A 25,946-nucleotide genomic window follows, 5' to 3' on the forward strand; every position below is an offset into this window, starting at 1 on the left:
TCTGAGCAATACAATAATGTCACTCCCATAAAAATTGATTGGAAATTGAGGGAGCTACGGCATTCTCTTCGGCAACTGGCAGCGCTGAAAAAATACATTGCATACTGTACAATACCAAATGGCACATTTTAAAAAGCGCTCATTGGACAACGTAGGGAATCACCAGAAATGACGTCATCGCTGGTCTAAATAGAAAACTACGGTGGCGCAGTAGAGCACAAGAAAAGGTTTAGCATTAACTTCGTCATGCAAGCTTCAGCAACAAAACGATTTCTCATGAATGATTTATTTGATCATCATCAGCTTGTTTCCCCTGATAGATAAAAAAATGATTTACAATTTCCATCAAAGTTTTCTATTTTGTGTATAGTCACATGTTATTTAACTGGCAAGGAGCCAAGCAGTTTTGAATATTCGCGGGAAAATACTTCGTACTTGTAAACGCGGCTATGACAATGAGTATCCTCATTCATGGCATAAACTTCATGTTTCGGTAAATATTTTCATACGATGATTTCACCCGAATTATGGTCAGGATTGAGGAATGAACAGTGGCATAATTATGTCAACCAAAAACATTGGTACCGTAGTGAACGCAAAAGGATATCAAATACCATGGAGCATGCCATTTTCATGCATAATGAACTAAACACCGGGAAGATATTTTAATATTTTAATAAGTTAATATCATTAAAATGATATTAACTCAGCTGAGCGCCAGGCCCTTGGGCCTCTTGTTGAAACAACTGGAAAATGACTTAAAAAACGATACCGGTGTTGTGCCTGAAGAATGCGGGTCTTGGAGCAGTGCGGGTCATAATCAGGTGCAGGTCTTGCGTGGCTTTAGGTAATGGTCAAAGGGGGTGCGGGTCATAGGGTAGTGCGGGGGATAATCCGGAAAATACGGTAACCCTTCGTAATCATGCTTTTACTCATTATAAATTGCAATTGTCTTCATTAAGAGTCAAGCCATATATTTTTAGCTCAGCTGACAAAGTCAGCGGAGCTAGTAGAATAGCTGTTCAAATGGTGTCCGTCCTGCAATCCATCCATCCATCCATCTAGGGACCCATCTGTGGACAAAATTGGACATTTCTGACCGGGAAAGCCCAGCCACTTCGTTGACGGTGCTAAATTAGGAGTTGCCCAAGGTGAACTCAAAAAATGAAAAATCAGCGCGATCCGACCTATATTAAGAGAATGAGGTCATTTCGCGTTTAGATTTCTTTCCCTTTTTACCTCGGTCCACAGAGCAAATATTGATTTCAAATATGGCTGAATATTTTTGAATATTTTTTCATTTTTTACTTTTAATGGAATTAATATAGTTTTCACCGCCAGTTGGCGCTACAGGCACATTGACTGAATTTTGGCGATTTCAAATTTGGCGGTGGCTCAACTTTTTTGCAAGCAGTGCCGCTGATTGGCCCATCGATAGAAGAGATGCCACCATTTAAAAATGGCGGTAGTCGCTGCTTCAATGAAGGTGAGTGAACTTTCTCATGTTCAATCGGTTGATACTCTTTTAATCAACATGACCATGTACCTGAAATTTGTGAAGGTACTGCAAAGAGTCTATATAATTCAGATTTATCAATAGTTTTTTATAATATTGCGGAAATTTTGTGCACAAATTAGCGAAAGTTGGTGCTCACTGCTCGTCTCATGTCATTTTAGAGCGAGAAATTTGTTTCCGTCGATCTCTACCACTGAAAAATCGCTTGCATAGCTTCGAAGTTTTGTGAAAATAAGTATCTGAACTTGGTTTCAAATAGTCTAGAGAGTTACCTTTGTGGTGATACATATAGTATGTGATAAATATTTGTGGAATTTGTGAAATTCGGCTTTCAAACGTGCCGATGATGCAAGCGATCTCACGTGAATTTTGCAAGTCCTGATTTGTCGACCGGGTGTCAAGAATCACTCGCCTTAATTCAGTTCAAAGATCGAAAATAATATCTGAACTTAGTTTCAAATAGCCTACGCAATTATCATTTCGGTGATATATAATGCATGCATGTAATAATTGATTAATCTGCCTAAAACGCGCAATTAAAACGGCGAAAGATCTTGATAAACACCGCTGGTGGCGGTCGCACTAAATAACGACCGGTAGGGTCCGAAGTCTGGCGGAGAAAAAAAGGTAGCGCCCGGAGGTTGAAACGGGATTTTTATGCACTTTTAACTGTATATTTATGTTGTTAAGATGTATTTCTAACAGTTCTGTAACTTTGATGACCAAGCTTGCACCCAAAGTTGGTAAAATTGATGCTTGTTTATGGACTGCGCGAGCTACCGGAGAATTCGCTGTCGGCCATTTTGGCTACGGTCCCCGAGTTGTTGTGGTTGGCAATTTTGCAACAAATCTCGCCATTTACGTTTGTTTTCTCCCTATCTGGTCATTGGCCGGGAAAAAAATTATTTTGAAAGTCACATTATACATCGTAGTATGAATTCCACTGCAGTTTCGTTAGGCAGCAATGCTCATGTTTTTGGTTTGCAATCCTGTACTGTCTACACTGCGCTGTGCATGGTTGTACTGTTGGCTGTAAAAAAAGACAAAAACGATAGCCTAAGAGGATAACTCAACAGGCCCTCATGATTCAATTGATGGACACCTTATTTGATAGTACCTCATCATTAAGTCCACTAGATCCTGTTCTGTCACATGTCGTAGACGATAGACAATTTCCAAAATGTAGTACACCACTCGCTCATCTTTAAGCCCAGCTCTCGGCTCACATCATGTGGGCACGGTTGGCTGTTGAGTGTTATGGTTCAGTCTGTGAGACTAATTTAAAGAGGTTACACTTTTATTTTGAATTGGAAAACAGCCCACAGGACTGACTTTTCACTGAGTAATAAGTGTGCCCTTCAAAGGTTAAGTCTCTTTCTGGATTTGCTTCCATAGATGCCTTGTTCAGGATATCATCTGACCGATGCCTGGTCAAGCACAGACTGTATCCGGTGGTGTACATTTCCCCGTCTATGTCACCCTTTTTTATTCAGTCGGGGTTAATTTCTCTTATCTTTTTTTACAGATTTACTGTTGTTGGTTATTGCAAGAGGAGTCGTTGGCACATTTCAAGTCCAGGAACGCTCTTGCTGTTCCCACATTCAGAGTAAGGTGTGCTTACTCGTTTTACTGCTTTCCATTCCCGGAGAGCGTTATCAAATATCTGCCGCAAGGCTACAAATATCTGCCGCAAGGCGCTTCAAATATCTGCCGAAAGGCATCAAATATCTGTCACACCAATAAAGTTCATTTTGTTAACCAACTCTTTATCTTCTTTTCTTCACATACAAAAAAGACCGTCCCAAAAATTTGGCTGCATCCACTTCATCAGACCAGACAACAGTCGGTTCATTTGACCATTGTAAAGCACCAGGCCCCACCTCACAAAATACACTGTAATAATTATATGTACCTTGTGTCCATGTGCATGTTATCAGTTCCACCTACGCTGCATGAAGACAAGGACTCCACTCTTTGACGTCACCACACGTTATAGCTTCACGTTGCCTCATAATAACGGTACCGACACACACTTGGCCCTTGCCTTCACCTATCCATTTCAGCTGAGCGCCAGGCCCTTGGGCCTCTTGTTATACTAAAACGTCATATTTTTAAAGATATAGAATACCAATTTGTTCAGCTGAAGACTTCTCTTCTTTCGTTGACACACGTCACTCGCTACAATGTTCAGACGTTACATTTTCGAACCTGGCTCCCCCTTCCAGTAATTTCCTCGCTATTCTTTTCCCCGTTGTTTGGAAACTCTACGCCAACTACTTCAACTTTCACTAGTACTCCATCTATAACTGCACCTAGGCCTCCTGGCCCTAGCCCATCACGACACATATCCAGCTCTTATTCCCAAAACCAAACTGTGGCTTCATATGAAGCAAAATCACCATCCATTGCACAGTGTGGGGACCATCAAATTTGCTGTAAAGCAAATTTCTCAATTCTAGTTGTATGTAGACCTTGGTGTTGTTCGCCAAACATATCTTGGGTTCTCGTTACCTTTATCCAAGACTGCTGTAAACATGGTTGATGCTAGCTATCAGATGCTTAGTCACCCACATTTAGAAAGAGTTCTTCTTTACTAAGGATTATTTTTTCAATTGCAGCATTCCAAGTCCCTGATGACTGTCCATCCGTTTCTTCAATTGCGAGCGACAGTGTTTCTTTAGACGACACAGTAATCGTGCAAGAGACGTCAGAGAGTGATGCTGGCAGTATAGCCAGTAGCCCCTCATTATCAGCAGGATCGAAATTACGTGTTCCTTGGGACAAACTTCCGAGAAAGGTCATGAAACTATGCAAGCAGGGCAAACGGCCCAAACCAGCAGAACTACGTGAAATTGTTCGAATTGTCGGTGATGATTTAGCTGATCAGGGGAAGACTAGTCGAGACAGTATAAGGCAAGCTGCCAAGACAATGGTGAGAGAATACCCAGACTCGTTCAAAGACAAGACGATCAGTGGGCGCCAGTTGGGGGACGGTTGGCAATATCTCTTTACAAAGCTTGAGTATAGAATTGGCAATGAACAGGCGCGTCTGAAAACTGAGGCTAACCAAATGAAATGGCCAGGGCCATTGTGCTCACCTCATGTGGAGGAAAGATGGATAAAGAGCATGGTATTGTGTCATGTAGTGTTAGGTTTGATGTAGGTCCAAGCAATTACAATTTCCCCAAAATGGCCAATTTACAGTACATTCGACCTCTGTGACCTTGAAAAGTAGGTCAAATCAAAGAAGACCTGGGTGACACATTGAATGGTTGTTAGAATTAGATGTACCTATGATATAAAATTGGTGCCAATCGGGCAAGTCATTACTAGGAATAATGGCATTTTGAAGAATTTAGGATTTGGCCCCCTCCCTGAAGGCCAAACGGCAAATCAGATCGCACCAAACTTCGGTACCTGAGATCACCTGTCCAAGGGGTACATGTGTACTTAATTTGTGATCAATAGTCATTGCAGTTAAGAAACGTGCCATAGTTACGGCCTGACGGCGAATTTACACCATTTGACCTCTGTGACCTTGACAAGAAGGTCAAATTTTAAACCTGTGTGACATATACTGTATGGTGGTTAGATGTACCCATGATATCAAATTGGTGGCAATCGGGCAAGGAGTTAAGGAATAATCACATTTTTAAGGTTTTTGGATTTTGCCCCCCTGGTGGTCAAGTGGTGAATCATATTGGACCAAACTTCGGTCCCTGAGATCACCTGACTAAGGGGTAAATGTGTACCAAATTTGGTATCAATAGTCATTGCAGTTTAGAAACGTGCCATTGTTACATCCTAACGGCCAATTTACACCATTTGACCTCTGTGACCTTGAAAAGGAGGTCAAATCAAAAACCCGGAGGATATATGATGCACCTTTGCTAGAAGTACCTACGATATTTTTTTCAAAATTTCCCGACTACTATTAAGGGAGATATTGCATATTTTCACTTTTAACGTTTGGCCCCCTGGTGGCCAAACCATAAAACGAATCGGACCGAAACTTGGTCTCCAAGGTGTCATTACATAAGGGTACATGTGTACCAAGTTTCAACTCAATAGCTCTAACAGTTACGAAACGTGCCCTGCTAACGGACGACGGACGACGACGACGACGACGGACGACGGACGCCACGGTATGGGATAAGCTCACCTCTGCTAAGAGGTGAGCTAAAAAGTTAGTGGAACGCATCATCAGACTCGGGTGGTCCAGAAGAAGCAAGGTAATTATCATCCTATATTCAGAATTGAGTTAAACTTAGGGGCACTGACCTATGAGGCCGAAGCAAAATAAAAATGAAGCCAAGAGAAACTAGAAAAAATTGTTTCTCCTTACACAAATACTGATACATACTATAGTAAAGAGTTCATGTGGGGTGCCTATCTACGGCTCAACTCAAGGTCTTCCAATTGGGAGGGATGTCAACGTCTCACATGATGACTTGGATACCAAAATCTTTAGCATCTAATGAGGATTTGGTGTCACATCCAGTCAGCTTTGGGAGACTGAAAAGGCCTTCCGTCATTAGGAGGGGCATCCTGTTGCATCTTGGTCATGTTGGACTGGGGAGGGGAGTCAAAGACACTTGTCCACTGTTTGGGGTGGCGGAGAATGCATGGCACAAGCCCCCTAAATCTCATTGATTGCTATGACTTTCAAGATCAAAAGTAGGGCTTTTTTTCCATGTAGTACTATCATGCATGTGACCAGAAATCAGCTCGCTTATCTATTCCTGATGTGACTGATTGATTGATAGTAGATAAATCCCGTACATCAACTGACACATATTTACCCCGGTATTTCTACATCATGTATTTCAGTACCAGTACTTCAATGACTGATGAATACGGTTGTGTTGCTGATAGATGGAAACCAAAAAGTTACCCTGATGGCGAGACCCTTGAATCTCTCGAAGAAAAACAGAGCACACTGAAGACGTTACATGGGAAGGCGGACTCTCGTATGGATAATGTGTTGGCGCTGATGAAGGCAACTTTCTGTCTCCAAAGAAAGCAAATTACCAATAACCCTGATGTTATGGAGCTACAACGAGACTGGCCATACTTGTTCGAGATTGAATGCCTTGTTGATCACTTCGAAACACTGACTAACATAAACGTCGATTCTGCCCTTAAAGAGGCCATAGTCAGACGAAACAAAGCCACCCGCATTGCCGACTTTATCACGTCAGCGAAGAAGAAAAGTGAGACACTGAAAAGCTGGCTTTGCCTCCTCAAGGCAGAAGTTGCAAGAACTCAAACTACCAGTCCAAATGAGCAAGGTGTCATCTTCTTACTGATTAGCCACTTTCTTGAAGAGGAGGGCACTTTGTTCCGCTTTTATGGGGTAAGTTGAACTGTTTATGTACTCACCACAGCACTGCCAATACAATGCAGCATGCAGGCCTAAATCATCATGGCTGCAACTTTGTCAGTGACACGATGATACAGTAACAGGAGAGAAAACATCAACTATTGTTTTGCATCATATTCATACATGTCATGCTGATTTTGGTAGGATTTTTAAGGTAGGCCTGCCAGTACTCTGTGGACAGTGTGGTTATCACAAATCTTAAGCAAGAAGCTGAATTGCTAAAAATAGTCTGCTTCAGTCATTGGTCATTGAGGCTTGTGAAAATACAGTTTGGATTTACTTATTTTAGTGTGTAGGCCTACTGCAAGCCAGTACCAAAAAAGTCGAGCAGCGGAGAGAGAAAACAGTTTGTAATCAAAGCGACAGGCCTTGCGCGCCCGCGCCATAACGCGCCTAAAATGAAAATGAGACGCGCAAAAAAATGTGCGCCTTCCAACGAAAACCGTGCCGCGATTACAGACGCAATTTTGACTATGGTTTTAACAAATTATTTTGAATCAAATTCATTTTCGCACCATTTTTAATCATTTCATGCCTAGAATGACCCCTGCAAATGGCAAACTCATAGCTCTTTCCATTTTCTCAGGGACCACAAATTGCACCCTTGATTTTAAAATGAACAGCCCCTTTGAGGCGAGCACTTTTCTGCTCGCCTGCAATACTAGTATTTTAAGGATAAGGACTGAAGCGAGCTTTGTAGTAATATTGACATTGAATCTGTTTTCAGGTTGAAGGTAACAAGGCTGCCATTATTGCGGACAAGGGCAAACCACAAACACCTTTCATCGCAATCCTTGGTAAGTTCTCTAAGGCTCTTTACTACCCACCCCCCCCCCCCCCCCCCGACCTTGCTCAACGTCTTTTTTAAAAGCTGAACCTTTACATTGCTTACAACATTACGTACATCTACTGGTCCATGTCATCTGACCATTTTCAAGGGTATTTTACTAGTCTTGGTGTCCACTTGATTGGGATTAGCCAATCTGTGGTATCAATAATCTCTGGCTTGTTTTTAGCTCACCTCTTAGCAGAGGTGAGCTTATCCCATACCGTGGCGTCCGTCGTCCGTCGTCGTCGTCGTCGTCGTCGTCGTCGTCGTCGTCGTCGTCGTCGTCCGTCGTCCGTTAGCAGGGCACGTTTCGTAACTGTTAGAGCTATTGAGTTGAAACTTGGTACACATGTACCCTTATGTAATGACACCTTGGAGACCAAGTTTCGGTCCGATTCGTTACATGGTTTGGCCACCAGGGGGCCAAACGTTAAAAGTGAAAATATGCAATATCTCCCTTAATAGTAGTCGGGAAATTTTGAAAAAAATATGGTAGGTACTTCTAGCAAATGTGCATCATATATCCTCCGGGTTTTTGATTTGACCTCCTTTTCAAGGTCACAGAGGTCAAATGGTGTAAATTGGCCGTTAGGATGTAACGATGGCACGTTTCTAAACTGCAATGACTATTGATACCAAATTTGGTACACATTTACCCCTTAGTCAGGTGATCTCAGGGACCGAAGTTTGGTCCAATATGATTCACCACTTGACCACCAGGGGGCAAAATCCAAAAACCTTAAAAATGTGATTATTCCTTAACTTCTTGCCCGATTGCCACCAATTTGATATCATGGGTACATCTAACCACCTTACAGTATATGTCACACAGGTTTTTAATTTGACCTTCTTGTCAAGGTCACAAAGGTCAAATGGCGTAAATTCGCCGTCAGGCCGTAACTATGGCACGTTTCTTAACTGCAATGACTATCGATCAAAAATTAGGTACACATGTACCCCTTGGTCAGGTGATCTTAGGTACCGAAGTTTGGTGCGATCTGATTTGCCGTTTGGCCTCCAGGGAGGGGGCCAAATCCTAAATTCTTCAAAATGCCATTATTCCTAGTAATGACTTGCCCGATTGGCACCAATTTTATATCATAGGTACATCTAATTCTAACAACCATTCAATGTGTCACCCGGGTCTTCTTTGATTTGACCTACTTTTCAAGGTCACAGAGGTCGAATGTTATGTAAATTGGCCATTTTGGGGAAATTGTAATTGCTTGGACCTACATCAAACCTAACACTACATGACACAATACCATGCTCTTTATCCATCTTTCCTCCACATGAGGTGAGCACAATGGCCCTGGCCATTTCATTTAAAAAAAATGGTGCCCTGGTCATTCTTTCCACACCTATTCTCTGACACTGCCACCCCGATTCTTCTTATTTTCCAGGACGGAAGGAAGACGTTTTCCAGGGGAGACTGATATTCTACCTAGTCATTGACGGGGAGGTAGTAAACGACCATCTCAGAACTTTCAGAGAGGCTCTCGTGGCCCTGTTCACCTCATTTTATGCCTTTGCATATAAGTACCCAAAAGAATCTGAAGTAACGATGGAATTCCTTCAAAGGTAAGCATTGTATGTCTTAGGGTTCAAGTACAGTTGAATTTCGATGAAAAGAAATGTTTGGAAATTGATTGGAAACTGGTCATTGACACTGACATTGCCAGCTGGTGTAATACTTAAATTACTTGTGAATAGGAACCAGCAGACATTTTTGTATGGGCAGGTTTCGGTTTCTTTCTTTCCGTGGGTTCAGGCCAAAAAATTCTCTGAAATAATTGAAAGTACTGTAAGGCGTAATATTGATGCAGGAGAGATGATTTAAAGCCCAAATTGATGTTTGCCAGGTTTTTAGGACATGTTGGTTGCAACAGGTTCAGGCAGATGATTTCTCAAGACAGGAATAGTCTTGTATTGTAATGGTAGTGTAAGGCAATACGTGAGAGTACTGGACCTTTGCCTTCTGGTGATACGGCCAACCTTCCAGACACAGAGCAACTCATAAACTTACATTTTGAGACTTTCAAAATTAGCGTGCAAGAAATTGACTGATTTCCTGATTGATATCTTGCTGAACACTTTTGATAATCTCACAGATGGCACCAACCTAAACTATTTATATGGAGGATGATGGTCACAGAACTTTATTCCTTGCGATCATAAGAAGCTTTCTTGGCCACCAGCAAGGCCTAACTAGTCCCCCCCCCCCCCACCACACACGTCATGTGAATAGGCGTGCTTCATTTGACTACCAAACATTTGATTTCTCATTGCATCAAAGGAGAAAACACAGACTGTGTCACCCAATAATATTGCTAGGCTTGATGTGGCGCATTTGAAAATAATGACATTGGTGGACCTGCCCATACAAAAATGTCTGCTGGTTCCTATTCACAAGTAATTTAAGTATTACACCAGCTGGCAATGTCAGTGTCAATGACCAGTTTCCAATCAATTTCCAAACATTTCCTTTCATCGAAATTCAATTGTGGTGTCAACAGCATAAAACAGCAAAAAAATGTCTATGATACACAAACCAAACAGAAGTACAAAACGCCAATTCCACCAAAGATAGTAACATTTCTTGCTGCCATGCTGCAATTCGAAAGTGACTGGAATGCCAAGGAGTGACTTTTGATGTTCTCAAGTGATGAAGCTACTCAGACAATTTAATTCAGCTTCCGTGCATTGGTTGACTCCCTACTCGAGAATTCTGTGTATTTGATTTCAATGTTGTAATTCAGGTTTGATAAATGTTTTTGGGATTAGCATTCCCTGATTTTGGTTAAGTATGTCCCTGTGTATTTAGGGATGAGCTTTTCAAAACTTTGTAATACATTTGAACTGTACTGAAAGTCCAGTGAGTAATCAGTATTTTGATGTTATTTTCCAGGTTTATTTCATACTGTATGGAGCTTGAACATATTGAAGTGATATACATGGAGGTTGTCCTTGAAACATGTATAGATGGACTGAAATAGTCCATCAACTGTTTGGTTTGTGTATCATAGACCTTTTTTTTGCTGTTTTATGCTGTTGACACCACAGTCACTGTGCATACTGGTCTAAGTTGATTTATCATCATTAATATGGCAGTGAATATAGCTGAATAGCACCATCATTTCAGACAGATTTTGGCTACATCTTGTACCGTCGAAGGTAAATCAATTTACCATCGACGAGTCGTCGATACATTTTTAGCTCAGCTGACAAAGTCAGCGGAGCTAGTCAAATAGCTATTCGATTGGTGTCCGTCCTTCCACCCATCCTGCCATCCTTCCATCATGCCATCTGTAGACAAAGTTGGGCATTTTGTAATCATACAACCGAGGCACTTCAAATCTAGTCTTGCTTATAAACACCGCAGAAAATGTTGCTTACGGAAAAAAATTTGGGCGATTCGACTCAAATTCAGCTCCCCAGGGGGCAAAATGCGTAAATGAAAAAACAATTTTTTGACGCTCTATTCCAGCAGATAAAAGCTTAAAATAAAGTTGAAAAGGTCTTCATGATACAGAAGTTTTGATATAAAATAGATTAGTGTCGATTTATATCACCAGTTGGCGGTAGTGAGCAAAACTGTTGTTTGACCCCGGATGACCCCGCTTTAAATTTCCCGCCGAGGTTACCTGGAGTACTATCGTCAAAAAAATGGCGGTGACATTTTTATTTCTACCGGAGCGATGATTTTGTAAGTGACGAATTTTTTTTTTTAAGCCTTTACGGAAACGTATTTTGGTACGAAACTTCACACGTTTATAGAAAAGATCAACGAGAATGTGTTCAAATGCCCTCATAACGATGAGTTCAACAGAATTTGGTCAAAACAACCTTCGAATGGAGTCAACTTTCTTTGCGAAATTGAAGCGACGACCTCATTATTTATCGTAATTTATGCAGATCTGAGTCCAGCTGATGGGTGATGTTCTGATTTGTGTTCAAACTATTGGAAACTTCGGAAATTAGTTCTATTAGTTCTCCTATTCTGCAGGAGTATATTATAGCCATTGATGTTGACAGCTAAAAGCACGAAAACTTTGTTCAGGTTTCTCGTCCAATCACGTGACCTCTCCAACACTCGATAATGCACTCTTTTCGTCCACGTTTTAGGCCAATCTTCGGCCTGAACATGAAATCTAATAAGCGCAGTACTTAAATCAGATGTTTCTCTCGCCTTGAAAACATTCCTGGGTAAAATCCATTGAGATTAGCCGAGTTAATCCACTTTTTCCGTGCCTAAAATCTCTGCCGCTGAATTCTATAAATAGAAACTATTAACATCGCGGCAGTGTGGTTCCCATTGTGCGCCCTCCCACTTCACACCATGTCAGGAAGTTTTACGGAGAGAGAGGGCGTGCGGTAAGAAGAATGGCCAAAATGACGTCACGTTTTCCTGGCAATGTCTCTTGCCAGCATCTTTACAGACAACGTTAGAACTAGAAAACGAATATGTTAATTTGCAAAATTAAAAGCAGATTTCACCACTAACCAGCCAAATCGGAATACGACGGCGCAAAATGTTCTCGCTTTCCTCCTGCTAAAAAACCTTGTTCCCGCACTCCTATTTTAATTTATGCCAAGGAATATGATATGATCTGTTTTCACTTTTTTGTAATTAAATGGTATTCATATAATGAGATCAATAGTAGTGTCCGTGTCAGATCCCATCATGGAGGTATAAATAATTATTTATACCTCCATGATCACATCGTTCAACTAGTCTTCTCTCCCCAGCCCAGGTGCCTCACACGGACCTTCACGTCCCCATACTCAAGACCAACTCTTACAATATCGCCCTCAAAACAACCCTGGAGTCATGAATTCACAGGTGCTCCTGTGAAATCTCAGTTCTAGTTTATTTATCAAACTTTATCGAGGGTTATCGAATCGAATGGATGTGTCGATCGTCGGGGCGGATTGTATGTGGTTAGGTTGTGCGTCCAAGGCGATTAGGTCATTCAGTTAGTTTGAGAAAGATCATGATCATGAAGATGCGTGTTGTGTTATCATAACTGGAAAATAAGTTGAAGTTACTATTAGTACTACGATTCTTACATGAGTAAAAAGTAGACGTTTTAAGCAACACAATAATGTTACTCCCATAAAAAAACTGTCAATTCTCCTTACCACTCACAGAAGCCAAGCGATTGCTGTTAAGTTATACAGGGGCTTAATCAATTACTTGCACTCCATGTGGGGTGAATAACATTACCTTTTGAACGGCTGGCTGTAGGGGGATGATTGGAACAGCCGGTATACCTGCTGACCTGCTGAACCGAGGTTAATGTTATTTTCAATCCACGATTGCAGGTCACCTGATTTTCGAGATTTCGCGGGAAATGAAATTGTAAACAAACGCATGTGTGCAGTTCAAATGTAAACAAAAATGTATTTTTGGTACTTTTGGTTGCTGGACTTGGGTTTTCCCGCAGTTAGGAGCTGGATCAAATTGGTGGTCTATTGTGCTGTTTTAGTCAGAGGTAGCCCTTGATTATGAAGGGATTTTCAAATTAAGGTGACCATAGTCTTTTATGCTCTCAGCTCACCACAGCTTTCAATACTTGATGTATCTGAAGAGGCGCGCGGAACCTGACATGGCCTTACCAAGGAGCTGCTAACTTTGCCTTTTTGGCTGAGACATTGCTTCATGTAGGACTAGGAGGAGCACGCATTTTAAAGTTCTAGTAGTGATAGTTGGTTCGAGCCATTTGGAAGCCGACATGTGAAGGCCTATCTGGGTTCTCCTTCTTCTCCGTATAAAAAGGGGCATATTGCTGACTAAGGAACAAGGCATATTGACATTGCCTCATCATCTCTATGGGACCAATTGATATACTTTTATATGCACGCATACATCATGCCATCATGTCAGGGTCCGAGTCTGTGGACAATTGGTTTGATTAATTTGTCTCTTCGATATTGCTCCTTTATTGCATTAGATTTTCATCGAAATTCGATCTATTCAAGATATAGCCAATTTGAACCTGTCTGCGCCAAGGATAGATTGGTTCCAGATCGACTCACTATGACTAGGAATACGCAGTAGAGCACAATGTCATGAAAAACGACCCTTTGTATTGTAAATTCCAATCACCTGCAGGACAGGTCAATTTCTCTCAATAAAATTAATTTTGTTGACTCCTGTAATCTCTACCTTATTAAAAAAAAAAGAAAGTGGTGCTAGTCCCAAACTGGTAATTTCTATTTATTTTGACCTCTGTTAAATCATGATACCTCTCAATTACAGACAGCATTTTGTATCCTTGTGCTGTACAACCCAGCCTGGACATACCACAGTTGTCCATGGAAAAGTCTCATCCTCTCTGACACTTTTTTTCTGTAAAGCTACTGATACAACATGCTGAACTAGGGATATCTTCCGTTGCCTCCTGTAATGTTTACATACCGTGGCTGATTAGTTCAATCATATTTCATCCACCTGGCAGCTCTGCATTGGAAATTTTAGTGGTATAACGTGTTCTCTTGACCTTCAAACAGTAGTATAAAGCCGATATTTACTACTTTATACCCTCAGTCCTATGTTATTAGGTCATCCAGCTGAGCGCCAGGCCCTTGGGCCTCTTGTTGTGAGTGGCTTTGTTCCATGCTATTAATGATGTTTATGAGTATACCTACTCTTTGCTTCTGTCATCTTAATACTGCCGGTACTTGAATCGGTTGCTCTTCTATTCACATTTTTAGAGCTTATCCCATACCGTGGCGTCCGTCGTCGTCGTCGTCCGTTAGCAGGGCACGTTTCGTAACTGTTAGAGCTATTGAGTTGAAACTTGGTACACATGTACCCTTATGTAATGACACCTTGGAGACCAAGTTTCGGTCCGATTCGTTTCATGGTTTGGCCACCAGGGGGCCAAACGTTAAAAGTGAAAATATGCAATATCTTCCTTAATAGTAGTCGGGAAATTTTGAACAAAATATGGTAGGTACTTCTAGCAAAGGTGCATCATATATCCTCCGGGTTTTTGATTTGCCCTCCTTTTCAAGGTCACAGAGGTCAAATAGTGTAAATTGGCCGTTAGGATGTAACGATGGCACGTTTCTAAACTGCAATGACTATTGATCCCAAATTTGGTACACATTTACCCCTTAGTCAGGTAATCTCAGGGACCGAAGTTTGGTCCAATATGATTCACCACTTGACCACCAGGGGGCAAAATCCAAAAACCTTAAAAATGTGATTATTCCTTAACTTCTTGCCCGATTGCCACCAATTTGATATCATGGGTACATCTAACCACCATACAGTATATGTCACACAGGTTTTTAATTTGACCTTCTTGTCAAGGTCACAGAGGTCAAATGGCGTAAATTGGCCGTCAGGCCGTAACTATGGCACGTTTCTTAACTGCAATGACTATTGATCACAAATTAAGTACACATGTACCCCTTGGTCAGGTGGTCTCAGGTACCGAAGTTTGGTGCGATCTGATTTGCCGTTTGGCCTCCAGGGAGGGGGCCAAATCCTAAATTCTTCAAAATGCCATTATTCCTAGTATTACTTGCCCGATTGGCACCAATTTTATATCATAGGTACATCTAATTCTAACAACCATTCAATGTGTCACCCGGGTCTTCTTTGATTTGACCTACTTTTCAAGGTCACAGAGGTCGAATGTACTGTAAATTGGCCATTTTGGGGAAATTGTAATTGCTTGGACCTACATCAAACCTAACACTACATGACATAATACCATGCTCTTTATCCATCTTTCCTCCACATGAGGTGAGCACAATGGCCCTGGCCATTTTTGGCTCACCGTAAGGGGAGTCTATATGATAGCGCTGTGTCCGTCGTCGTCGTCGTCGTCGTCGTCGTCGTCGTCGTCGTATCCTAACAGTGGCACGTTTCTTAACTGCTAGGGCTATGAACTTGAAACTTTGTACACAGAATGCCCTAGGTCAGCTGACCCTTGACACTGATTTTCGGTCCGATCTGATTCTCTGTTTGGCCACCAGGGGGCCAAATGTCGATATCTAAAAAGTGTCATATCTCGCTTATTAGTGACTTGTTTTCGATAAAACTTTTGTTGTAGGTACTCATAGCAAATATACATTTTATATTATACGGGTTTTTAATTTGACCTTGTTTTCAAGGTCGCAGAGGTCATATGGCGTAAATTGGCCATTAGAGTGTAAATTATGGCACGTTTCTTAAAAACTAAAGCTATGAACTTGAAACTTGGTACATATAACCCCCTATATCACATTGCCTCTGGTGCTGAAGTTTGGTTCGATCTGATTCCTAACTTTGCCACCAGGGGGCCAAAAGTGGAAATCTAAAAAGTGTGATATCTCGCTTATAAGTGACTTGTTTTCAATAAAATTCTTATGGTAGGTACTGTTAGGAAGAATACATCACATGTTATACGGGTTTTCAATTTGACCTACTTTTCAAGGTCACAGAAGTCATATGGCGTAAATTTGCTGTTAGAGTGTAAACTATGGCACGTTTCTTAACCAGTAAAGCTATGAACTTAAAAGTTGGTGCATATAACCCCCTACATCAAATAACGTCTGATGTCGAATTTTGGCCTGATCTGATTCTTTATTCGGCCACCAGGGGGCCATAACGTAAAAGGAAGAAGTGCAATATCTTGCTTATTTGAGTGAATTCTTTTCGATAAAATTTTGTGGCAGGGACTCCCAGCAAGGATACATCACAGTTCCTATGATTTTTGGATTTGACCTCCTTTTCTAGGTCACAGAGGTCAAATGGCGTAAATTGACCGTTTGAGTGTAACTATGGCACGTTTCTTAACTGCTAAAGCTATGAACTTGAAAGTTGGTACATGTAACCCCCTACATCAGATAATCTCTGACACCGAATTTTGGCCTGATATGATTCTTGATTTGGCCACTAGGGGGTCAAAACTGAAAAAGTAGGACGTGCAATATCTCGCTTATTAATGACTTTTTTTCGATGAATTTTTTATTGCAGGGACTCTTAGCAATCACACGATATTGATCTTATTGATGTCATAGACAATTATTGGTTGGATCATAAACTTATATATACTGCCCTGTCTTATTACTTGACATCAATACACATCTAAAAAAGTCTTCATGCCTGATTGTGTTCACCATATTCACCTCTAAACTAAGCATGATCCTGCCTACTAAATGATGTATACGGTGAGCACAATGGCCCCTGGCCGTTTCATTTCTCATTAATTATAATTCAAGTGTAGTAATTCAAGTTTGATATTGGTGCTTCAAGACCAGGGATTGCTGAGTTGGAGTCCATAAATGTAGTTGAGTTTCGGATCAGCTTTTGTTGGAAACCTTTAACTGAACTAAGGTTGTGTTTGTGTGGAAAAAACCCAGAGATCTGTTATTGTGATTGAGAATTTTTGTTTTGATAACCAGTAATTTTAATAAATGTTCTATAAATTTACAGAAGTTGCTTGCGTCCTGTCATTGGTTAATTTACAGAAAGTGCTTGAAGCCGAGTCCTTGGAACCATCCGTATTTTTACAGAACTTTTGCTTTATCCAGTATTACACTTCTTCTGTAAAAAAAAGGAACCATACATATTTTTACAGAACTTTTGCCCAATACAGTATTACAACTCTTCTGTAAAAACACAGAATGTATGTTTCTGAAAATATTGTATTCTGTAAAAAAAATAGTCTTCCAGTAATATTAATCAAGGTTCCAGGGACTCGGCTTCAAGCATTTTCTGTAAATCTACTGAGAATTTTTCTAACAGTGTAGAAAACTTTCATAGGAAAAGGAGAAAGCTCAATCTATTATTTCTTAGCAGTTTTCTGAGTAAGACTTTACATGCTAAAGTGCATATTGGAGTATTTTAGAATTTGGTACTGGTACAATTTTGTACTTGTTTGTTCCTATCTTTTCATATTTGGTAATTTTGTTTATGGTGTAAATAGAAGTTTACCAGAGTTGATGAGTTTGCCAGAGTTAAATAAGTTAGAGTTACTAAGTTACAAGTTTGAATATTTTAAGTCGGAGTTTGACAGCTCCTGAGCTACTTTACAGTAATTGGTTTTTTTACTGTGTACCAGTATTTCAGTCTAAGTGGAGACAGTAATTCTAAGCTTGTCTAAGCGCTGTGTTTAAATAGTGAATAAAAGTGAAGGACATTATTGTGAAACTGTGTGTTTTTGAATGGTACAATTTTGAGGTCATAATACTCTGCTGAAGTTTTAAAAAGACATTCGTAATAGACAGCTGGACTGATATTTTTGCAGAGCAGAGTTTATTGTTTGATAGTGGTTACTCTTCTAAAAGGGGAGGGGTTGTAGTGTTTAGCGCTCCATATATTTGTCACTGTGTAGTTCATTGAGAGTCCGCTAGGGGCGACAAAATAAAACATGTAATCTAATTTGTTATCATGAATATTCGTCCGAGTTGAATCTGTCGAATCCCAATTAAATGCAGCACAGTCATGTCGTTATTCACCACAAGTCTTTTGCATAGTTTATGATTTATGAGCGTTGTTTTCGACATGACAATATTACCAGCGCTCGAAAGCGATCACAATTATACTGGTTAGTCCCGCCTACCAATAACTCTGGCCAATCGAAATTCCTCTTACATGTTAATTGGCTGCTGCTCGTCAATACAAGGATAGTCACAATCTGGAGAAACCATATGTGGCACATCGATCTTTCAGCATACAAGATGGCACAATCAGTCCTCACTTGAGCAAACTCCCATACGCACCGGAGGATATTTCAGTTGGAGGAGCCCCTACATTGTTGTCTTGGGTGGAAATGTGCTCCGAGACAATCTTGCCCTGATTTCCCGTCATCGCTGATATAATTATGCATATTTTTCTCAGAAGACATAATTTTTAAATAAGATCTCTAATGCCTTATAGACCAAGGCATGGTGACATCGTCACAACCTAACTCGCTTGCACCAGTCAGTCATCCTATCGGTACCCAAGTAAGGGTAGGAATGGGGTACAGCCCTGTCCCTTCAGTATTGGACGATACATGTCTGAGACCATCAAAAGCACGTGCTGAGAGAAAGCCTCATCAATACTCCTATTGCATTCAAACGTTTGTGTTTGACCCATCCCTACCCAAGTAGTTGTGACCTTGTCTTCAGTAGAGTACATCCTGCAGTCAGACTGCCTTACCTTTGGCAATGTTTCTGAGACAGGCCTGTTGTGACTGTCTTATAGCTCTCTCATCGATTCGACGACATGTTGGAAGTCCCAGGCTCAATTCAGTCTGGTTGTGACTGTATTATCTCTCTTATCGCGTTGGAAACACAGTGGGGCTCCCAAACTAGAGTCTGGTTGTGACTGTCTTATAGCTCTCATCGCGTTGGAAACATGGTGAAGCTCCCAAGCTCGATTCGGCCTGGTTGTGACTGTCTTATCTCTCTCATCGACTTGACAACACAGTGGAGCTCCCAAGCTGGAGTAGGCCTGGTTGTGACTGTCTTATCCCTCTCGTCGATTTGACAACACAGTGGAGCTCCTAAGCTAGAGTAGGCCTGGTTGTGACTGTCTTATCTCTCTCATCGATTTGACATCACAGCGGAGCTCCCAAGCTCAAATCGGCCTGGTCGTGACTGTCTTATCTCTCTCATCGATTTAACAACGCAGTGAAGCTCCCAAGCTAGAGTAGGCCTGGTTGTGACTGTCTTATCCCTCATCGCGTCGGAAACAGTGGAGCTACCAGGCTCGATTCGGTCTGGTTGTGACTGTCTTATCTCGATTATTGTAGGTTGTGACATCATATCGAGCGATCGGATGTTGTTGGGACACTTGACAGATGGAAATATTGTCCACAGAGACATGGTCTGTACTAAGGTTGCGACATCATATCAAGAAAGGTTCTTGATCGAGACACTTTGGTCGTGTTGGCAGTTGTTTACAGGTGATGCATGGTCTTTGTGACATCATATCGAGCGATCGGATGTTGTTGAGACACTTGTCACAGATAGAAATATTGTAGGTGGGGCATGCAATAGCAGAATAGAGAGCGCCGGGGTTTTGACGTCAGGTGAGACGTCAGGTGAGACGTGAGAGGGGACCTAAGGGGAGTCGTTGTACAGCAACAAATAAGAAAGAACAAACACGTATTATTTTGTATTCGCTCATTTATTTATTTATTTACTCGACGGAACAGGTTGTGACATCATATGGGAAATAAATTTACACATGTTGTATTTTCATAAAGGGCATGTAAATATTGACAACATAAATCCTGTAACAAAGTAAATAGATTTAAAGCTTGTGCAGTAACGCCCCTTTGATCTGCAGTCCAACATGGCTGCCAACCGAAAAAATGACACTTCAACGCCATACTATGACTGATGCTGATTATGGTAGGCCTATGCTTATGGCTGCAACGAGCGATCAGGCAGATTCGCACGATGCACAAAATGAAAGCTCGTTGTTGATTGGTTGACTATAGCCCTGCCCAGTAGAATCGACGAACAAAGCTTTCCAAATTACACAACACTCCGGATTATGAACTAACGCGGTAGAATATTGACATGACGATATTGATATTGACATTACGGAAATAATATCGACAGTACGGAAATAATATCGCCATCACATTATTAGAGAGTTGTGATAACCTTGGAGCGCCATACAAACGGGCCACAATCGATCCAAAATGAATGATTTGGGAATGCCATTACCAGCAGCAGATAGCCAAATGCATCTAGTTTATTTATTGACCGGTATTATTTACCCGACCGTCGGATCTACTGTAATGTATAGATAAGCTTTTAAAATAGAGCAGGCCCAGACTCCCTTAGATGACGTTAGGAGACCCCGGACATCCGGGACAGGAGAACGTGTGAGCAATTCTAGCAGGTCGTTATATATCAGAATAAAGTCATTCAAATTGAACCAGAAGACTTATATGAGTATTTCATACAGCAGGATTCAAAGGAATGTAACATGGTGCCGTTAACCGGGACTTTATTCGATAGTAGCGAGTTTCCGCATCGCTTAAGCCTGCACCACACGGTGAAAATTTGCGTGATGCAAGTGACACGCGTGCATGTTGCGACAGGCAAATTCTCACTGTGTGGGGTCGTTTTTTGCTGCGTATCTTCCCTCGCGAGTCGAGACGCAGCCGATCTAGCATGTTTGATATTTTCTCGACACGCGAGGAAGTTAATCACCGTGTGGGGGCTACCTGCAGCAATGTTGCGCGAGTTCGACGAATCACAACAAGCAGATCGGTCACATGATTTATAGGTCAGTCACATGATACCAAAATGGCAGCGCCCGGGAACTGTCAAATCCTATGAGAAGTATTATGGACCAAGAAGACCAAATTGCCCTTATTCTCCTGCCGTTACTCCATCTGTTCCTCGACCCGCACTCTGTGGAACTGGCGATACTTCATGGGGTCCTCCTCCCGCAATTCAGCAATTAGATTTGCATGGCCCCCTTATCCTCTCTTCTCTGAATCCATGGCCTTGTCCAAGGACTACGGTCCACGCAGCGCCGCCTCCGCCGCCGCCTCCGACGGAGTAACAGCAGGAGAATAAGGGCAATTTGGTCTTCTTGGTCCATAATACTTCTCATAGGATTTGACAGTTCCCGGGCGCTGCCATTTTGGTATCATGTGACTGACCTATAAATCATGTGACCGATCTGCTTGTTGTGATTCGTCGAACTCGCGCAACATTGCTGCAGGTAGCCCCCACACGGTGATTAACTTCCTCGCGTGTCGAGAAAATATCAAACATGCTAGATCGGCTGCGTCTCGACACGCGAGGAAGATACGCAGCAAAAAACGACCCCACACAGTGAGAATTTGCCTGTCGCAACGTGCACGCGTGTCACTTGCATCACGCAAATTTCACCGTGTGGTGCGGGCTTTACGATTACGATTACGATTACGATTTGTGTTTGACGTCTTCGATTTTTGGTGCTACGTCATCCCCGGCGAAATCGTCGATGGTACTTTCGTCTCGTTCTTACGAGGATTCCGGCTGATCTTCGTAAGTCGAAAAACGATTACATGGATTAGCGAAAAGCCTATTTTCCACGCTACATATCAAATTCAAATTCAAATTATTTATTTGCACACTATCACAAGTACAGACAGTATGGCATATACATGCATGAATATTACACAATAAAAGACATTAGATTAAAACATATCATAAGTCGCATTGGTAAAACTATATTGTCATTGCTCCTGAAGAGCTGCTTGCCTTTCGTAAAAAGCCCTGGAGATAAAAATAGCAGTCTTGATGATGATGTCGTGATCAGTGCTGCTCAATGTGGAAATAAAATCCGAATTGGAGAACAAGTGACTATCTTTACAAAAAGCAATATTCTTAAAATACTCATCTCTTAGTTTTTGAATAGAAGGACATCTAGCAAAAAAATGAAATTCGTCTTCTACTACGTCACTCCCAAATGGACACAGACGCTTTTCCAACTGAGTACCAAAATGTCTAACTTTTTCGATGAGTAGGTTGTGATTGCTAAAGCGAAACTTAGCCATTTTGGAAAAGACCCCTCGATTTTTTAATGCATCGAGGTAGGGCTCAAATTGATACTCTGTTTTAAAAGTTCTGTATGTCCTGAGCTTATTCTTTTGATTAGGATCCGACCTTCTGTCGTTTTCTAGGACAGAGAAAAAGTGAGTGCGATACAAGGATTCAAGCGAATTGAAAACGCAAGTGCTACCAGACCAAATACCACAAGACCGTGCGAGCTTATTGTCAATTTCATAAGCTTCATTGAGAATAGCATTACTGGAGGATTTAACATGAGATAAGTAGTTAAAAGTATGCTTGAACATGAAATTAACAAATGGATGAAGACCTAATTCTGCTTTAACTCCACAATTGGAAGTAAATCTGTTAACACCCAAAATCCATTTACAAAATTTAGACAACAGTTGTTCAAAAGGAAATCGATCTACCTGTTTAAAGAACTTATTACTGTCGTTAACAAGGAATGACTTAAGATAGGTAAAACTCCAGATTTCACAATTATAAGAAAGAATTGGCTTGATAAAACTACTAAACAAAAAACGAATAGCAGTGCGTGGTTCTATACCATTGGAGTTGAAAAGCTTTGGAACCTTTTTTAGTCAACAATTCAACTCTGGCTTTAAAAGAGCCCCTGAAATCAATTGATGTACCAAGGTATGTGAAGTCGTACACCCTATCAAGTATAACACCATCCAGCGTAAAAGGTATCTGACCTGATACCTTCTTTTCAAAGACCATAATCTTTGATTTGTTGAGATTGATTTGAAGTCTCCAAGTTTTGCAGTATTGGGAAAGACCATCCAGACATGTCTGGAGGCCTTCCGAGGTACGAGAGAAGAGAACCAAATCGTCCGCATACAGTAGAGATGATAACCTAGTTGTTTCTAACAAAGCTGGTGAAGGATTGACCTGATCCAATACATTTACAACATCATTGATGAAAAGATTAAACAGTGTGGGGCTCAAGACATCACCCTGACGAGTCCCAACCTCAACATTAAAAAACTGTGACATTCCTTGAGGAAATTTGACACAGCTTGACACTGATCCATAAAAACTTTTTACATAGTCAAGAAAATTGCCAGTAATATTGACCTTCATCATTTTAAGGAATAAACCATTGTGCCAAACACTGTCGAAAGCCTTTTTGAGGTCGACAAAACAACAGTATATTTTTTACCCTTACTGAAGTATTTGTTGACAATGGTTTTGATGATAAAGATGTTGTCACGAGTTCTGGCATTTTTCTTAAAACCATTCTGACAGTTACTGATGACATTATTCCTGTCAATATAAGACACTAGTCTAGCATTCAGTACAGATGAAAACAACTTACATAGACAACTTGAAATAGTAATTCCCCGATAATTGTTGGGGTCATCAGGATCACCTTTTTTTTTAAAGAGAGGTACAATATAACCATATCTCCATTGAGATGGAGAAAGTGAACAACCCAGAATTAAGTTAAAGACCTTAGTAAAGAGAGGCAGAAGTTGATCAGAACCAGTTTTAATCATTTCATTAGAAATCGAATCAAAACCAACTGCCTTACCATTTTTTAGCTTCCTAATGGATTTTTTGATTTCACTCATAGTGAATGGTTTATTGAGTTCGGTTACTTCCGAGTCAGATATGCTACAACCCTGTAGTTGATCTTGAGAGCTGGGTCCATTGGAGCTACATGCAGGCTTACCATCACAGGGTTTATCAGGAAGAGCAAGATCTTTGAAATGTTTTAGAAAGAGAGATGGATTGACATTATTTTAAGGGCGAGTCTGATCACAGTCATTTAGTTTTTTTAAAGTGTCCCAAAACAACTTTGGGTCACTTTTCTCAGACTCGCACAATTTTTTAATAAGGAAATCCTTATTTTCACTCTTAGCTCTTTTGATAGCCTTGTTGTATTGATTACACATAGCTCGGAGACGACCCGCCAGAAACGTGTTATTGGTATCACGAGCGAGAGTCTTGGAAAGACTTCGTGTACTGCAACGTAAAGATTTACAGTCATATTGAACCATCTTTTGTGCGTCTTCTTGGGGGTTGTTTTCCTACGCGGTTTAGAGCCTGCAGATATTTTTAGGCTCACCTCTGCAGTACCAGTAAAAATACTATTTAAATCTTGTATGGCTGCATCTACACCAGATTGTTCCTTGCTGTATTGTACACTTTGAAAATATCGTAGCTGTGCCTTAATTGCATTTGACTCCAACACTTTGGTAAACCTGTGTTTACCTTTATCGTCCCATACATACTTTTTTGGTAGTGGCGCCAAATCACAAAACAGCTGATCAGCACAATCATTTACAGATAAGTCAACCGGTACTTTGATGTCAAAAGAGATCTGACAGTGATCAGACAGAGCAATATCAAATGGATGTACACAAAATGATTTACAGAGGCAAACAACTCTTCAGAGACAAGTGTATGATCTGTTGTACTTTTGAACACTTTATCTTGGCAAACTTTGAAATATGTAAAGTTGCCGAAATAATCACCAATGTCTCTTCCATTTAACAATCTAAGTCTGTTTCCAACAGCAATGTCAATCAGCGATTTACCATGACTATTGAAAACATTGTCTCGATGCAGCCTCTCTGGGATGCTGTCATCATCACACACATAGTCCAAATGATCATATATTGGCAGGTGAAGGACGGAATCTTTCTGAATAAAGTCAGATTCTCCACCGATTCTACTGTTGAAATCACCGAATAGAGCTATCATACCCTGACTACTATACAAAAGCACCTCATCCTGGAGTTGTTCCCAGGTGTCATTTAGATGAGGCGAGCCAGTAGGAGGAATATGACATATGCATAGAAAAATTGATTTCTTAAATTTGAAGAAATCTGATTTGAGTTCCAGCCACAGTAAGTTTTCTGACTTACTGCCTAGAATTTTAACACCCCTTTTGATGGAGTTTTTGATAAAACATAAACTGCCGCCTGAGGCACGCCTGACATGTTTTGATAAGTTCCTATATTTGTTGTAGGTATAATAATCAGGAATCTGAATAGAAGAATTTTCCGTCGCCCATGATTCTAAGACACCGAATATATCACATTTGGCGATTCTATTCAGGAGACTTGAGTCGGAAAGCTTCCATCCGTCAATGCCAGACCCATTTAGATTTAGAGTACTAACTGTCATACAATTACGCATATACGCAGGCGTAACGAAAATTTGCGATCATAATGAAGCAGATGAGTTCTTTGGCTAAATACCGTGAGCTTGAGGGCTCAAATCTCATATTCATCCACGTTGAAAATGAGGGGAAGGTTGGCATGCCAGCGTAGGGTCCATACATTTGAAACGGTCCAGACTGGATTTGTTGAAAAGGTAGACTATTTCTACACACTGAGTTGTTCATGAAATTGTTCATGTGGTCATACATGGCGGGCATTGACCACTGAGGGGTCCACTGCGCTGAAAATTTTTCACATTTGACATACTCGATCCGAATGGCGGCATAGGTTGAAAATCTGAAAGTTCAGGCTTACGACTGTGCACTGGATGATTGGACGGAATCGTGACAGGAGGACACTGTCTGTCGTTACTCCGGTTGGTCCTAGTTGTACGGCGGGGTGCTTTGCTCTGTTGAGAGTTCAAATGTTCCTCTGAAGCAGAGTCACTAACTCTCCGTAACGAGTGTTTTTCTGAGAGAATGACTCGGTTGCGAGACCGATCAGTGGACGGACTTGTGCAGCAATCCTGCGAACCATACG

The 25,946-nt window shown here is 41.1% G+C and overlaps 1 protein-coding gene and 1 long non-coding RNA gene across 3 annotated transcripts in view; both read left to right on the plus strand.

The window, feature by feature from the left end:
* Positions 1-4,412, plus strand: part of LOC135495130 (uncharacterized) — a 36,595-nt gene extending 32,183 nt beyond the window's left edge. For both annotated transcript variants that reach the window (XR_010448525.1, XR_010448524.1), the window contains exon 3: positions 4,135-4,412. This is a non-coding gene — a long non-coding RNA (uncharacterized LOC135495130). The remainder of the gene's footprint in view (positions 1-4,134) is intronic.
* Positions 1-25,946, plus strand: part of LOC135494761 (uncharacterized) — a 74,812-nt gene that overhangs the window by 43,082 nt on the left and 5,784 nt on the right. The window lies entirely within an intron of this gene.

This window comes from Lineus longissimus, chromosome 10 (assembly GCF_910592395.1).
Source record: "Lineus longissimus chromosome 10, tnLinLong1.2, whole genome shotgun sequence".
Lineage (NCBI taxonomy): Eukaryota > Metazoa > Nemertea > Pilidiophora > Heteronemertea > Lineidae > Lineus > Lineus longissimus.